At 49.6% G+C, this 16368-nt stretch overlaps 1 protein-coding gene and 1 long non-coding RNA gene across 2 annotated transcripts in view; one reads left to right on the top strand and one right to left on the bottom strand.

The window, feature by feature from the left end:
• EML4 (EMAP like 4) overlaps positions 1-16368 on the bottom strand; it is a 214613-nt gene that overhangs the window by 187209 nt on the left and 11036 nt on the right.
• Positions 753-15123, top strand: LOC142294936 (uncharacterized). Its single transcript, XR_012751322.1, has 3 exons — positions 753-810; positions 7172-7271; positions 15053-15123. It is a non-coding gene; the product is annotated as an uncharacterized LOC142294936 (long non-coding RNA).

Raw genomic sequence — 16368 nt, 5'->3', positions numbered from 1 at the left:
CTCATCTGGAAAAGGGCCAATGGATCACCTTAGGAATCAAGTGCAGCGGATGGCCCTAAACCAAAAACCGCACACAGTAATACACTGCACTTCTGCTGACAACAGCATTAATTCGGTTTTATTTTTTTGAAGTTTAATATTCTGTAGAATATAAAAAGGAGACGACTTTTTATTAAAGTTCTTCCGTAAACAAGTTAGATCCACATCTGCTTTCCCTCAAAGACTTAAAAGGCAAGAACGTGAACCATGTGTTAGAGGCTCCGTGCCCCTAAAAAGAGATGTCGGCAATTACCCTGCAGCGGGGGGACCGGCAGCCGTCTTTTGAGGTGAGGATATAGGATATTGTATCAGGCCTCGTCTCATTACAGGAGGCACAAGCTCTGGAAAAGCAGCACGATTCAGTGCTGTGCATGGCATCCCCCTGACGGATGCTGGACATGCTATTCCCAGCGCTTCACATGCTTCGGCAGGAATGTCACACTGACATTAAACCCTCGCACTTTCCGAAGCGCGGAAAGAAAACGTGAAAAGTATTCCTTCAGGCACCGAGAGGACGGGTCTGGCATTTTATAAGACACTGACGATATTAAAGAAACTGATTCGGAAAAATGGTGCAACACCTATGGTGGCGAAATCTTCCATCACTGGTCATGGGTGGGAAGAGTCTCGGTATAAGGAGGTCACCGGTGAAGACGATGGACTGGGGAAAGATCTACCATTGAATTACAGGGGATACATTATGAAAAATGAAGTGTTTATCTGCTCCAGAACAGCGCCACCCTTGTCTAATGGTTGTGACTGGTATTGCAGGTCAGTAGTTTAAAAAAAGGGGCATCTGGCACCATAAAGTCCAAAACATAGCTACTGTATAGGCAATGTGTGGAAGATCTGCATGTGTCCTGCACCGATAGAGAGGGGGGGGTGGGGGTGAGAAAGGAGGGGAGGGGTGGTAGGAGGAGGGGGCGGGGGGTGGAGGAGAAGAGGGGGATCTCTATTTAGCTGAAACCCTGCAGATCAGGGGTGGGGTGGGGTGGGGGTGTTTTGTTGTGTTGTGTCATTGTGGTGGGTGTGGATTGCGCCACGGGACCGGACTCCTCTTGGAGGGGCTTGACTACCTGGTTCTTCACTAGAACCACTGGTGATGTGGATAGGCTTGCTGCTGCAGGAAGCCACCACGTACCACTGCGGGGCAGTCCCCTGTACTGCGGAAGCTGATCTCAGGGGGTCAGGAATGCAGGTACGGACTCTGGACAAGTGATGGGTCTGCAGGACCAGACTGGATGGCTGGTACAGATAGTACTGGAACACTGGTTCACAAGACCATGTGAGCGGGTATTTAGGATGCTCAAGAACACAGGCAGATACTAGGCACAGAAGCAGGATTCAGAAATGGACAGGCAAGGCATAAACTCACGAACACAGGTTTGGGTCATAAGACAACTATTGAACGTAGTAACAACTAACGTTATACGTTGCTCAGGCACCTCCCTAAAGCGGAGTATGCCTTAAGAACCCAGTGCCACTCCAATTCTAGATTTATGTGTGCTGCCCCTTTAAGAGGCAGGGCGCACGCGTGCTGCCTAAGCACACTCTAAAGAGACCTGAGGGATATGCGCAGGCAGTGGGGGCAGGAAGACGCAGCAGGGCGAAAGGACACAGCAGCACAGCAGATATGGAGAGCATGCCAGTGCCTGCCTGAAGGAGGGTGAAGAAGCATACAAGGATGACGGCGGTGCTACACTAATCTGAAGACAGCATGCTGCAGGGGTTAATACAGATTTTAGAGATGCATCTCATCAGACTGTGTGCTGTTTGTTTTAGCTTCAGGAGATTATAATTGCTGGTCAGCTAGTCTGGCACACCGCCCGCCATGATTAGTACCTCGCTCTCTATAGACATTGTATATACAGAGTCTGGTGAGTCAGGGGCAGTTTTCTCAGCTCTGATGCATTGATAAATTTAATAACGGTCAGACCTGCTGGACCCAGTAAACTAAGTGATACATCGTTGGATTCAGGGTCTCTTTTTGGCTTAATCATGCGGGATGAGGTAGCACAAACAAGCTGACAGATTCCCTTGAAATAGATAAAAGTAATTATCCTCTTTTCTTCAGGAGCACACTGCTTCCCTTCCTCCCACATTCCTACTTGACAGGAGCTAATGTGCTCCTCAAGACAGATTGTTCAGACCTCCGCCGCTGGCCCGAATTGAGTCATATTCGAGGCTGCAAGAGGAGTGCAAGGACAATGAAACTGGCTAGATCTGGCCAGCTGCAGAGCAGCACTTGCAAGCTGTATAGCAAAGAGCTTGAGAGCGCTGCACTCCTCAAATTGTTCTTTACTGTAGAAATGGGTTTTTTTGTTTTTACAAGCACTTTGCAGTCTTTTCCCATTAACAAAGATGAGACCACCCCTTTTAATATTACAATGGCATCTAGTCCAAAGTACTTCACTTTTTGGAGCAACTCAGGCAGGTTTTTCTTTTATTCCTTCGCGCCTGTTTGCTTTGGCCCGCACACTGAGGACATTGTATTCCCATTGACTGCTCAGTAATATTGCGGCGGTGCAGGCTGTAGCATTCATCAGTCTGAGCGTGCACGACGTCCAAGATAAAGGATTCTGGACGCTGAGGAGTAAACCGGCTCTGGGGCTTAAAAGCCTCCGTGCACCAGAATACCGGACAGGTTATTACAACAGCAGCACAATTATTTATTCATTTTTCAATAAATATAGGGAAAAAAAAAGTTTTTTTTCTCCCCCTCTTTCAAATGTTGCAATAGGGTAGAGAATGTTATAAAACAGACACTACTTACACTTTAAATCTCCAGTTCTGCCACTGTTCTGGTTGCCCCCGTGGGTACAGGAAGCCACTGCTCCGGGTAGCCCCACCCCCCTGTGAGTACAGGAAGCCACTGCTCCGGGTAGCCCCACCCCCCATAAGTACAGGAAGCCACTGCTCTGGGTAGCCCCCCCCCCATGAGTACAGGAAGCCACTGTTCCGGGTAGCCCAGCCCCCCCCATGAGTACAGGAAGCCACTGTTCCGGGTAGCCCCCCCCCCATGAGTACAGGAAGCCACTGCTCCGGGTAGCCCCGTGAGTACAGAAAGCCACTGTTTTGGTAGACCCCATGGATACAGAAAGTCACTATTTTTTAGGTAGTCCACCTGTGGGTACAGGAAGCCATGATGTTTGCCCAAGTCTCTGCTGATCAACTGCAGGTGTTTTGTCACTTAGATTGGCTGCAGCCAATCACTGAGCTCAGCAGCTTTTCCTTTCGGCATTGACTGAGCTCAATGATTGGCTGCAGCGCTGCAGATGGAATGTCACTGCTGCAGCTAATCACAGACCTGGCCAGAAGAGGAGAGCCAGTGCTGGACCAGTGAATGGTAATTAACTGCTCAGTGTGTTATTTTATACACAAAAACCTAGAAAATGTGAACGGAGGCAGAGAATTAACCCTTTCTGCAGTCTGAGGTTCTCCTGTAATGCCTCGTTATCGAGGGAAATTCTATACTAAAATGGGAGCCAAAATTTATCAGAGGCGCTCGAGTCCCCACCCAGTGATGGGTACGGGCTTGTCACCGATCACTTATCTGATCCACATAAGATGTCCCGCTGTGCTACGTCTATCATGGAAGACAAACACCGGATCCCCCAGGCCTTGTATTCCTATTTTACAGGTAACATCTGCTAAAAAACACAAACTGATGCTTGTTACGGGACGCCGGCCAAACAGAACTCCCAAGTGATATTTAACCCTCTAATAGCCTTCCTTACAGAATGACGGAGAGGTCTATCCTGGGATATAAGTGCACCCCAACAGCCCGAGTATGGAAACCCCTCCAGTAATCCACTTAGAAAAAAAAGCTCTATTGTGTAAATTCCCATTTCCAATCTGCTCGATGCAGTCTGCAGGTTAAGGAAGAACGTTTTTGCAGTATAACGCATGGTAATAGAAGACCTAAAAGTTACTTATGTGCTTTACTTCCTCCCTGCCGATTAGAGAGTGTGAAGGAGACATACTGTATATAGCTGTATTGCTAGCATAACTGGAGAAGATCAATTCACTGTTTGGGTAAAAACTATGCGGCTGTAGAGGAAACTTAATTCACGAGAGCCCTGTGATTACAGCAGCATCAGCACAAGTATTATATAATATGGTTATATTATGCTCAACTGCCAATGAACAAACAAGGGGTGCCGGAGAAGTGTAAAGTGAAATCAGCTACTAGACGCCTAAAAAAAGGCTTTTGTGACCGCGCTGCGCCTTCCTAATAGAAGTCACATTCTCTGCACAGTTGAATGCAAAGGAACTGGAGCAATCCTTATGCCAAGGTTGGGTTCTATATAAGGACCATGAGGCTGGCACTGACCACAGGTCTCCGGAGCAGACCTCACAGATTCTTAGACATATATAGGGCTGTAGGTTCAAGCCAGTCTGGGCATCACCAGCCATCAATGGCCACTTGAAGATGACCACGGGAGTCTGTTGGTGAGATTCTGCCACTTCTGCTGTAAAATATTTTTCTATTATATAAATTTTTTTTAATTTTTTGGTTTTTGTTTTGTTGTATCTAAATAGCTAAGCTTTTAAGGGGACTTAAAGCGCACCAATCACCAGGATTTCCCCCATATAACCTATAGCCAGTGCTATATTAGCACTATCAGGCCGATTCTCTATATACCCTTAGAGGTCAACTAGGATGTATAGGTTTTGGAACAAGCAAGTAAAGCTTGTAAAATGAGCAGCTTTTTGATTGACAGCAGCTGCTGATCAGCTGATAGCTGGGGTGGGTATTCTAGGTGATTCTGCCCCTCTGTCCATCCATCCTCCTCCTGTTATTTATAATCTACTATAAAATCGCTTTACTATCGGACTAGAAGGACCTGTGCTGATGTCATCCCCATGTGACCAGAAGGGGCGGGGCCTCAGCCAACATAGCTAATACCAGGAAGCAACATTATTTTAATGTCTCCGCCCCTTCTGGTCACATGGAGATGACATCAGTACAGGTCCTTCTAGTCAGATAGTTAAACGATTCTACAATAGAATTAGCATAAATAAACAGATGAGGGAGAATGGATAGTGATTCCCACGCCCCCGGTCTATCCATTCTCCCTCATCTGTTTATTTATGCTAATTCTATTGTAGAATCGTTTTACTGACTAGAAGGACCTGTGCTGATGTCATCTCCATGTAACAAGAAGGGGCGGGGACAGAAAAATAATGTTGCTTCCTGGTATTAGCTATGTTGGTTGAGGCCCCGCCCCTTCTGGTCACAAGGGGATGACATCAGCACAGGTCCTTCTAGTCAGATAGTTAAACGATTCTACAATAGAATTAGCATAAACAGATGAGGGAGGATGGATAGGCCGGGGGCTCGGGAATCACTATGAATATCCACCCCAGCTATCAGCTGATCGGCAGCTGCTGTCATTCAATAAGCTCCTTATTTTTTTACAAACTTTACTTGTTTTTGTTTCACACCCTATACATCCGAGCTGACAACTAAAGTTATGTATAGAATCCACCTGATAGTGCTAGTATAACACTGGCTTTAGGTTATATAGGAAAATCCTGGTGATTGGATTAGCACTTCATTAAAGGGAACCAATGGGACCTCGTTATGACCTCTAAAGTTCCATATATAAAATATTATATTATATTTTTTTCCTCTTGTACCCAGGCATTGGCAGTATCCCCCTTTGAACTCGAGTGGTAGCTTCAGACAGGTCCGATTTTCTCATTTCTTCGCTGGTGACTCATAATTGCTAAACATATAATTACAGTCATGCTGCATTTGGAAACAGCCCAAACCAGAGAATTAAAAAGGATAGTAACTCCAGGCAAAACTGACTACAGACCGATCCATCTAGTCATGGGAGAGGACATTATTACATCCAAAATACCAATTAGATACGATCTGTAATGTTGAGGGGGGTTTTTTTTTTTTTAATTAAATTGGTGCCAGTTGTGGAGGACAGGTAGTACATCCATAAGCCTTGGTTATAAGGCTGCTTTCACACATCCGGTAGGTGCAGAGCCGGCCAGTCCGGCTCTAAAACCTATGCAACGGATGCGGCGAAAAAGCCGCATCCTTTGCATAAGTTTTTTTAAATGCGGCCCGTCCAATTTTTGCCACTTGCGGCACGCTACTGAGCATGCGCAGTGGAAGAAACCGCATGCGGCGGCCGGATGCGTTTTTTGTGCATCGCGCCGCATCCGGCGTCCATAGGCATGCATTGAAAAATGCGCCGCATCGGCTAGATGCGGCGCGGTTTTTTTTGCCGCACAAAAAAAAAAAAAATGTGCCAGGCAACGTTCCATCCGGCCGCCTCATCGGCTAAATCTGCCGCATGCGGCAAAAAACGGACGGAACGCAAGCCAATGCGGCACTAATTAAAGTCTATGCAGGAAAAACGCAACCGGCAGCAAAAAAAACGGTTGCGTTTTTCCTGCAAAGCGCCGGATTGTGCCGCACAGGAAAAAACGGATGTGTGAAAGCAGCCTAACATGGTCAAAATTCTTGCACTGCCGGGGGCCAATTTTGGTATTTTTTGAAGCTTACTCTTAAAAAATGGCTAAAACCTTAATATATAATCATCTAAGTGTCACTAATCACATCCAGTATCACTGGAGACGTTATGGGGGGCCTCCGACAGAAGGATCACGAAGTTGGAATCTTAATACCTCATTCATTCGGGGGATTTTTGGGTTGAGAAGAGAGAAGGAACGAGACGATCCCATGTAGTTGGCCAACCTAAGTGTGGGCTCAAATAGTGCATTCCCCTACACCCCAAGCTATGTTTATCAAAGCTGATGTGTACGGCCAAATAGCAAGGTAGATTCTCCGCTAATCTACAGAGTGTTCAAAAGGCCGCTCATCATGGATAATCAGGTGGTATAAACACTGCGGATCATCAGACGCCATGATGTACGAGGGGGGGGGAGGGGGGAGGGGACAACAAAAAAGCAAAACGATCGTATCAACATTCACCCTTTAGTTTCTCAAAAGGCAAATAATCGAACGCACATTAATGTCTATATAGTCAATGAGCATCAATGGGTCAAAAAAAAAAAAAGGAGGGGGGGGGGGGGCTTTAAAGTTTCCATAGTGAGAAAATCGAGACCAAATGTGTGCGCTTATAGCTCCCATTTTTTTGCTTTGTAGAAGTGAATATCGACCATGGCAAAATATGGATGCAAACAGCAAATTATGCCAACACCATAAACAGGATCCAACAATAAAGAAGTATCCAAAAAATAAAAGTGTAAGTTCGTGTAGTATCTTCTTAAAAGATTTGTCAATGACTGATGCTGAACAGGGGGCATTCAGTTACCATATTGTAATATTTTATTTTTTTCATTAAAGTGTTTTTTAAAAGTACTTTTAATATGGGACTACTTTTGCTCCCCCCAGCCCCCTTTGCCCCCCCAGCACCCCTGGGTCCCACCCCCCCCGCAGCACCCCTGGGTCCCCCCCCGCACCCCTGGGTCCCCCCCTCTTTGCTCCCCCCTCTTTGCTCCCCCAGCCCCCTGGGTCCCCCCCTTTGCTAACCCCCCCCAGCCCCCTTTGCTAACCCCCCCCCAGCCCCCTTTGCTAAACCCCCCCCAGCCCCCTTTGCTAAACCCCCAGCCCCCTTTGCTAAACCCCCAGCCCCCTTTGCTAAACCCCCAGCCCCCTTTGCTAACCCCCTCCCCCCAGCCCCCTTTGCTAACCCCCTCCCCCCAGCCCCCTTTGCTAACCCCCTCCCCCCAGCCCCCTTTGCTAACCCCCTCCCCAGCCCCCTTTGCTAACCCCCCCCAGCCCCCTTTGCTAACCCCCCCAGCCCCCTTTGCTAAACCCCCCCCCCCCCCCAGCCCCCATACACCACTTTCCTCCACCTCTGGACCTGTGTACATCTGATTGATAACCTTATCCAGGGATTAACTACCAACCTCAATGTCAGACGTCCTCTCCCATGGCCTTTAAATCTGCATCGAAGCACAGAATTGAGCGAGATTCTATTTTTTATTATTTTGGAAATAAAATGGACGGACGATGAATAATTAAAAAAATTGTGTTTCTTTAAGTAAGGAAATTCAATCCATGAAAATAAAGGGAAAGTAGAACCATTCGCTGCATCTGGAACTATTCACAAGGCATCTGGACGCTTATTCCACAGGAGGAATTTGTAACTCAATAGCTTTTTTTTTTTTCTCCCCCTTATTAGAAAGGCTACGACACTGACCGAGCGGCAGATAACAGGGAATAGGTGGGAAGTAGAGCGCAGATGGACATTTGAACAAGGAAATGCAGAGGGAACGTTTTTTTTTGTTTTGATCAACCCTTACTATGGTACCCATCAGTTACCTGTGCTGGGCTTTTCGTGGTCCCATGCTGCAGCCTCACCGCCCCCTGCAGCAAAGAGCCATCTATGGGGTCACCGGGTCCTACAAGCTCGTGAGTGAACCATACGCATTAGGATATCACCGCTGTGCTCCATGGAAAATATCCTTTCTTGCACTTACTAAAACTGAATAGGATAACTGAAGTGAGCACTAATATATATATTATGAGTGCAAGCCAAAAAATACATACTATATACGGATAAGGCTGCACATCAAACTTAGATAATGGTATAATGCCTCAAGCATATGGAAAAATATTGGAATATACAATGAAAAATGCTACTTGCTAATTTGAACATGTGAATAATGAATTGCATACCTGCTATGAATATTAGGAAAAAGGAGATATTTAGCAATCGCATTGATCAATGTAACTGAGCCCCAACTGGGCCATGTTTTTTCCATCTCCTATATAAGAAAGTCCTTAGTTACCCCTCTCCACCCACAGCAGTTTTTAATTGCAATGAGATGACACACAGTTAGGGTCACAGAGCTAGAGACCCCAATATAGAGATATACCTTGACGAGGTCTTGGGGCTCAGTTACATTGATCAATGCGATTGCTAAATATCTGCAGGCACCCCTTGGGCTCCACCGACAACGGAGCCCCTTGGCCCCCCCACAACCCACACAGGCGCCGCTTGGGCTCTCTCAAACCCCCCCCCCACATCCCATGCAGGCGCCCCGTGCTTACACCCCCCTCCACCACCACAGTGTGCCCATTGGCCCCACCACAACCCATGCAGGCGCCCCTCGGGCTCCACCCCCAAATCCCACACAGGCACCCCTTGGGCTCCCACCACAATGGCGCCCCTTGGCCCCCCCCCACAACCCACGCAGGCGCCCCTTGGCCCCCCACAACAACCCACGCAGGCGCCCCTTGCCCCCCCCCACCACAACCCACGCAGGCGACCTTCAGCAATGGTCTCCATACCTTGGGACTCACTAGAAGGGTCACTGTAATCTGCAGGGGCTTTCTTTGTGATCACAAAATTAACTAAGGACCTCTTGTTTGTTTTTGAATAGGTTTGCTTATCTGCAATAAATTAATGAATATATTTCAGATGCGAGGTCTTTGTTACGGTGGGTTTACGTTACATTGTAGAAAGACAGTCAGAGACCCCTGCTCCATTCATTGTCTATGGGACTGCTTGATAAAGCAGAGCATTGTACTTTCTTCTGGCCGTACCATTTACAATACTCGGATCGGTGGTGAGCGTGCACGGCCAGCGCTCAACTCCAACAGAGTCTTACAAATCCTCATTCTCGAAACCGGAGAGGGTCTAAAAACAGTCAGACCCCCAATCTACAAGTCATCACCTTTCCTGTGGATGGTCCCCATTTGCCCTGCAGCACTGACGTTGTGTATATCATTCATGTTACCACTGCAGCCAATCACAGGAGTGCAAAAAACGTAGTGAATCACTGCCTAGATATAGGACCACCCCTCCATTTTTTTTTTATTTTTTTTTTAACATTAGATGGGGACACAGAGTACAGGGGTAGGGATGGGATTACAAGACAAAAAGCTAAATTTTTACCAATTTTAATATGAAATCTCGCCTTCTTAAGCCATTTTTCTATTACTGAATGATGGAAAGCTGGTGGGGGTGATCTTATCACCAGGGGCCTGTGTTTAGGAAGAGCAAAAGCTCCTGACGGATAATATATACACATGGGAGGAAACCAGAGGTGACCCTTACTCACTGAGCCAATGGAAGGGGTGAGGATATTACAGTAAATCTATAGAAACAACCACATGCAATAAGATCCTGCCATATAATAATGCGTCCCCGCCCCTCGTCACGCCCCCCCCCCCCCGGTCCATGTGTTACCGATTCCCCCTCGACACAGGATAATGGCTATAATTGAGATAATTGTCAGGCTAAGCCTGGATGTGTGGCCTCGGAGGAAAGCTCTTCAAGGCAAAGTCCTACAAGAAGACAGGACTGACCGGTCACAACTGCGGTAACACAATATAACAGACCTTTAGGCTTCATGGTCCAGTAATGTGGCCCGAGACCAACGCAAGAAGCAGCCGAAGAAACCACATACAATAACATTCCTCACCATTCAGGGCTCAGGCATCTCCAGGTCTGGGCCAAGATCCTACAGTCATCAGTCAGCAATGGCTGCAGCCACCAGAAGCTCCACATCACACAGTCCTGGAATCAGATTCTCAATGCTTCACATACCCCTCCACCTCATGGACTCGCTGCCCAGACCCCAACAGCCAAGGTAGATCTGTGTATGGTGCACAAAACCGTAATATCGGCAGGGATTGTTCCAATTCTTGGGTTCTGTAATTTTATACTATTAATGAGGATTCTTCACCTGCATTCTGCCAGCACTCTAGGTGCTGGGACTTCACTTCCCAGCATGCGTTGCTCCCAACACTGTCTAATACCTTGCCTGCCCTGAAACCAAGGCCACCTCTGACATGACAGGAGCTAAAGCAGAGCAGCAAATGCCAGACACCCCCCGCCTCAGAAGGGGCAAATGCCCCACACCCAAAAGGGGCAACCCCCCCAGCCCAAGCTCCCACATAGACTGGTAACCCCCCCCCCCCCCCGTCCCCAATCTCCCCGCCCACACAAAGGGGGCAAGCCTCCCAGCCCACACAAAAGGGGGCAAGCCTCCCAGCCCACACAAAAGGGGGCAAGCCTCCCAGCCCACACAAAAGGGGGCAAGCCTCCCAGCCCACACAAAAGGGGGCAAGCCTCCCAGCCCACACAAAAGGGGGCAAGCCTCCCAGCCCACACAAAAGGGGGCAAGCCTCCCAGCCCACACAAAAGGGGGCAAGCCTCCCAGCCCACACAAAAGGGGGCAAGCCTCCCAGCCCACACAAAAGGGGGCAAGCCTCCCAGCCCACACAAAAGGGGGCAAGCCTCCCAGCCCACACAAAAGGGGGCAAGCCTCCCAGCCCACACAAAAGGGGGCAAGCCTCCCAGCCCACACAAAAGGGGGCAAGCCTCCCAGCCCACACAAAAGGGGGCAAGCCTCCCAGCCCACACAAAAGGGGGCAAGCCTCCCAGCCCACACAAAAGGGGGCAAGCCTCCCTGCCCAAGCTCCCCGCATAGACTGGCAAACTCCCCTGCCCACACTCCTTTGCTGTTATAGACTGTTTACACATGACATACAGTGAATAGCGAGTTATACAAGAATATGCTGTGTAACCAGTGAGGGCTCTGGGATTAGGATCAGACAACAAATATATATATATATATATATATATATATATATATATATATATATATATATATATATATATTAAAAAAAACACTTAACTTTTTTCTTTAGCCTGAAATGTCTGAAAACAGGGAGCAATAGCTGTAGTAAATCAGAAGCAGTCAATGGAGAAAGGAGAATTAAAATCAATGAGACTGATCACATCTAATGGGATTCAATTAGCCTTTTATGATCTAAACCAACAGGAGACCATAAGAGGCTGCGGGGGAGGGGGTGATGGGGCGATGGTGACAGGGACGTTTCAACCTTATTGAGTAAATGATCAAACTGTTAGGAATTTAAAGGAGTTGTCCGACATTAGCTTAACAAAAATTTTTGAGTTTATCTGTGCTGTATTGTCATAAATCACACCTACATTGTTATTTTTTGTTTTCTAACTTTTGTTCCTTTTGAATTATCCCTTTATTCTCTGCAGCTTCTTGTTTACATTCAGCTCCAGCAAACATGACCACTTCCTGTGCAAAACCTCAGTCAGAGCTGTCACCACCCAGCCTCAGTGTCCAGCCCCACCCCAGTGTCCAGCCTCACCCCCTGCCCGCCCCCTGCACACACATTCCCTGTCAGTATATTCTTCCCCAGCACCTGACCTGGTATCACTACAGCATTGCAAATAACAGCCCCACATCGGGCTCTGCACCGCACACGCACACATATGGCTCTGCACCGCACACCTATGGCTCTGCACACGCACACATATGGCTCTGCAACCCCCCCCCCATCCCCATCCCCATCCCCATCGGGAACACATGTGGAGTACATACTCACCTGTCCTCGGTCCCCGCCGCTCCTGCACGTTCGCGCGCTGTCTGTGCTCTCTTCAGCACAGTAGTGACGTCACCGCTGTGCTGAAGAGAGCACAGACAGCGGGAGGGACAGTGATGAGAAGCAGCGCTACGCTGCTTCTCATCAGCACTTTCAAATGTACCGGCATCTGTGATCTGTGATCTGTGATGCCGGTACATTTGAATGTGTGATCCTGGGCAGGGGCCCGGTGCTGGAGCTGACACCACGGCAGCTGCCGCCAGGCCCCTCCCCCAGGTCATGGACCCCACAGCAGTGCAGGGGGAGGTTACTGGAGAGTAAGAGGTGCGGGGGAATGTGTGGGAGGGTGCAGGGAAGGGGGGCGGGGACTCCTCGTACTGTACAGCCCAGCAGGGAGGAGACATGCTGTTCCACATTTGCATGTCAATATGGTCCTGCCCATGTTGACATGAAATGACCGGAAGCAGCAAAATCGCGGCAGGAGCGGTCACATGACCGCTCTGAGCCGGGGGAGAGGGGCTGACAGCGGGGCAGGTAAGTGGTCTCTATGTACTTACCTGCCCCAATGTAGCCCAATAGGGAAATAAAAAAAAAAATGTCAAAGAAGCCGGATAACCCCTTTAATCAATGACAGTAAAAAATAAGCAGGGTCTTTGTCATCGCAGTAGTTGGCAAAGGATAAAAAGAACAAAAACAGCGACAAGAAAAAGCCGCTCAGGACAATAATCCAATTTGACGGTGCAGTGAATCAATAGCTGAACAGACCCTCCTATCAAAAAAGAAACCCTGACCATTCATAGTCAAAATGCTGCACCCACCTGGTGCCCTCCTGAACTGCGGTCTCTTTTCCACACCTGACTGACCGTCGTACAGTACCATAGCTCATTGTCCTGGTGGTCTAAGACCCCCTGATGGACAGGCACTGATCCGGCCTGCCGTGCCCATCGAAAGGTCAATTTTCAGACTTCCTGATCATCCATTGAAAGGCGATCTGTGCGTCACATTGGAGAAACGGTGCCGGCAGTATTTAAAGAGGGAACCCATCAGCAAGTACTGTATTTTTCGGATTATAAGACGCACTTTTCCCTCACAAAAATTTGGGGAGGAAAATGAGGGGTGCGTCTTAAAAATCCGAATATAGCTTTACCTGGCGGTCCTGTCTGTGCGGCGATCGGGCGGGTGTGTGTGGCTGCGTTCGGGTAGCAGTCGGGTACCTGTGCGGGCGGCAGTGCAGCAGGTTACCCTGTGTTACAGTGTGTCCGCGGACCCGATGCAAATGATGGGTCCGGGAGTAAGCGAGTGCGCAGATTGAGCCCTTGGATGAGAGCTCCATCTGCACATGCGCCACTTCAGGCGTCATCATTTGAACCGGGACCGCGGACACTCACCGCACCGGCCTGCTGCACCACTCACCCGCCGCCACCACCACGAACCCCACGGCACCTGCCGCCACCACGAACCCCACGGCACCTGCCGCCACCACGGATCCCGCGGCCACTGACTCGCCGCACCTGCCAGCACAACCTCTGCCTCCGGTGACCCCGCTTCACCACCACTGCTGCCCCCCTCAGGTAAGACAGCAACACCGGAGTATAAGACTGACCCCATTTTTTTTTACATTTTTTTTTTTTTAGAACTAAATTTGAGGTGCGTCTTATAATCCGGTGTGTCTTATAAAGCGAAAAATACGGTATTTACATTGGGAAGTGGTGCTATGGCTCCTTTAGGCGCTTGTACTCCAATTAAAAGGTTTTTTTCTTGCAGAGACTCAAAATGACAGTTCTGAGAAATCGATCACAGAAGCCATATGCAAATCAAGCTGGAAGTGCACTGGGGGCGTGTCAGGGGGTTGGCCCAGCCTCTTCCAGGTGCACTTCCAGCCAAATTTACTAACATGGATGGACATCTCCAAAACGGGTGTCTAAATACAGTGTGACACTTGTGGGTTGCACTGGGTTTTTTTTGTTTTTTGTTTTTTTTTTTTTACACCCACCCTTCCAATACACATGCATGCTCATTTAGGCCGAGCGTGCATTTTTTTTTTTTTTTTTTTTTAATACATTTGCTACATTTTCATCCAGCCTCTGACCACATGGATATTGATGATTTTGCTCATGTGCCATTAGGAGTCACAGGGGGGAGGGATGTGTAACTCATGGCAGGGTTACGGATGATTATATTGCGGCAGCGAGCTCGCCGGGCGGTGACGTCTCCAGATCCTGGAGCGGTGCAGTCAGCTGCGGCCGTCGGTGCTTACCTTGCCACCATTTCTCCTGTTCTTTGTAAATGGCGTGGAACAGTAAACAGTACAGTGTGTGCACCACTCAGGGAAAGGGCAGGAATTCTCCCACACACGCCGCTCCACTACAGTGCGGGCCTTGTGATGCCGCAGCAGTGTTTACCTAAGGGCCTATTCACACCTGGAGGGGAAATATCCTCCACCCCAGACCAGTCACCAAAAACAACACTATATACCTTGCTTAAGGTCAGGAAGTCTGATTTTACTTTAAAAGATTGGAACATTTTTTTTTTTTTTTTTTTTTTTTTTAATTCTACACCATTGCATTGTGCGGTTCCTCTATTATTCCTCCTGGAAATGAATGAATAAACTGACCGCTGAGTGGCACCACTCCCCTTTTGTATCTACAGATTCTGGACACAGCCAGCAATGATTGGACAGTACAAAGACTCGCCCCCCACACCCAGCAGCCGATTAACCACAAATTTACAGGCGGAACGAAAGAGGAACGAGACATCAGAGTGCACGAAACAGATTATCCAGAATTGCCATTCACCCATCAGGCTATGTTCATATGTTGCATTTTTTTTGCATGGATTTTTCATGTGTTTTATGCAAACTAAAAGACGCTTTTCCCTATACCAGCAAAAGCTGCGAGATGTCAGAATTGCATTTTTTTTGCATGGATTTTTCATGTGTTTTATGCAAACTAAAAGACGCTTTTCCCTATACCAGCAAAAGCTGCGAGATGTCAGAAATCTCATGCACATGATGGATTTTTTTATCTTGTGACAAATGGAAAACACCGGCAACAGAGCCGGGGCCCCCGGCAAAGAGCGCAACAGAGCCGGGGCCCCCGGCAAAGAGCGCAACAGAGCCGGGGCCCCCGGCAAAGAGCGCAACAGAGCCGGGGCCCCCGGCAAAGAGCGCAACAGAGCCGGGGCCCCCGGCAAAGAGCGCAACAGAGCCGGGGCCCCCGGCAAAGAGCGCAACAGAGCCGGGGCCCCCGGCAAAGAGCGCAACAGAGCCGGGGCCCCCGGCAAAGAGCGCAACAGAGCCGGGGCCCCCGGCAAAGAGCGCAACAGAGCCGGGGCCCCCGGCAAAGAGCGCAACAGAGCCGGGGCCCCCGGCAAAGAGCGCAACAGAGCCGGGGCCCCCGGCAAAGAGCGCAACAGAGCCGGGGCCCCCGGCAAAGAGCGCAACAGAGCCGGGGCCCCCGGCAAAGAGCGCAACAGAGCCGGGGCCCCCGGCAAAGAGCGCAACAGAGCCGGGGCCCCCGGCAAAGAGCGCAACAGAGCCGGGGCCCCCGGCAAAGAGCGCAACAGAGCCGGGGCCCCCGGCAAAGAGCGCAACAGAGCCGGGGCCCCCGGCAAAGAGCGCAACAGAGCCGGGGCCCCCGGCAAAGAGCGCAACAGAGCCGGGGCCCCCGGCAAAGAGCGCAACAGAGCCGGGGCCCCCGGCAAAGAGCGCAACAGAGCCGGGGCCCCCGGCAAAGAGCGCAACAGAGCCGGGGCCCCCGGCAAAGAGCGCAACAGAGCCGGGGCCCCCGGCAAAGAGCGCAACAGAGCCGGGGCCCCCGGCAAAGAGCGCAACAGAGCCGGGGCCCCCGGCAAAGAGCGCAACAGAGCCGGGGCCCCCGGCAAAGAGCGCAACAGAGCCGGGGCCCCCGGCAAAGAGCGCAACAGAGCCGGGGCCCCCGGCAAAGAGCGCAACAGAGCCGGGGCCC

This window comes from Anomaloglossus baeobatrachus, chromosome 3 (assembly GCF_048569485.1).
Source record: "Anomaloglossus baeobatrachus isolate aAnoBae1 chromosome 3, aAnoBae1.hap1, whole genome shotgun sequence".
Classification (NCBI taxonomy): Eukaryota; Metazoa; Chordata; class Amphibia; order Anura; family Aromobatidae; genus Anomaloglossus; species Anomaloglossus baeobatrachus.
The sequence above is the reverse complement of the archived record's forward strand: the minus strand, read 5'-3'. Positions and strand labels throughout refer to the sequence as shown.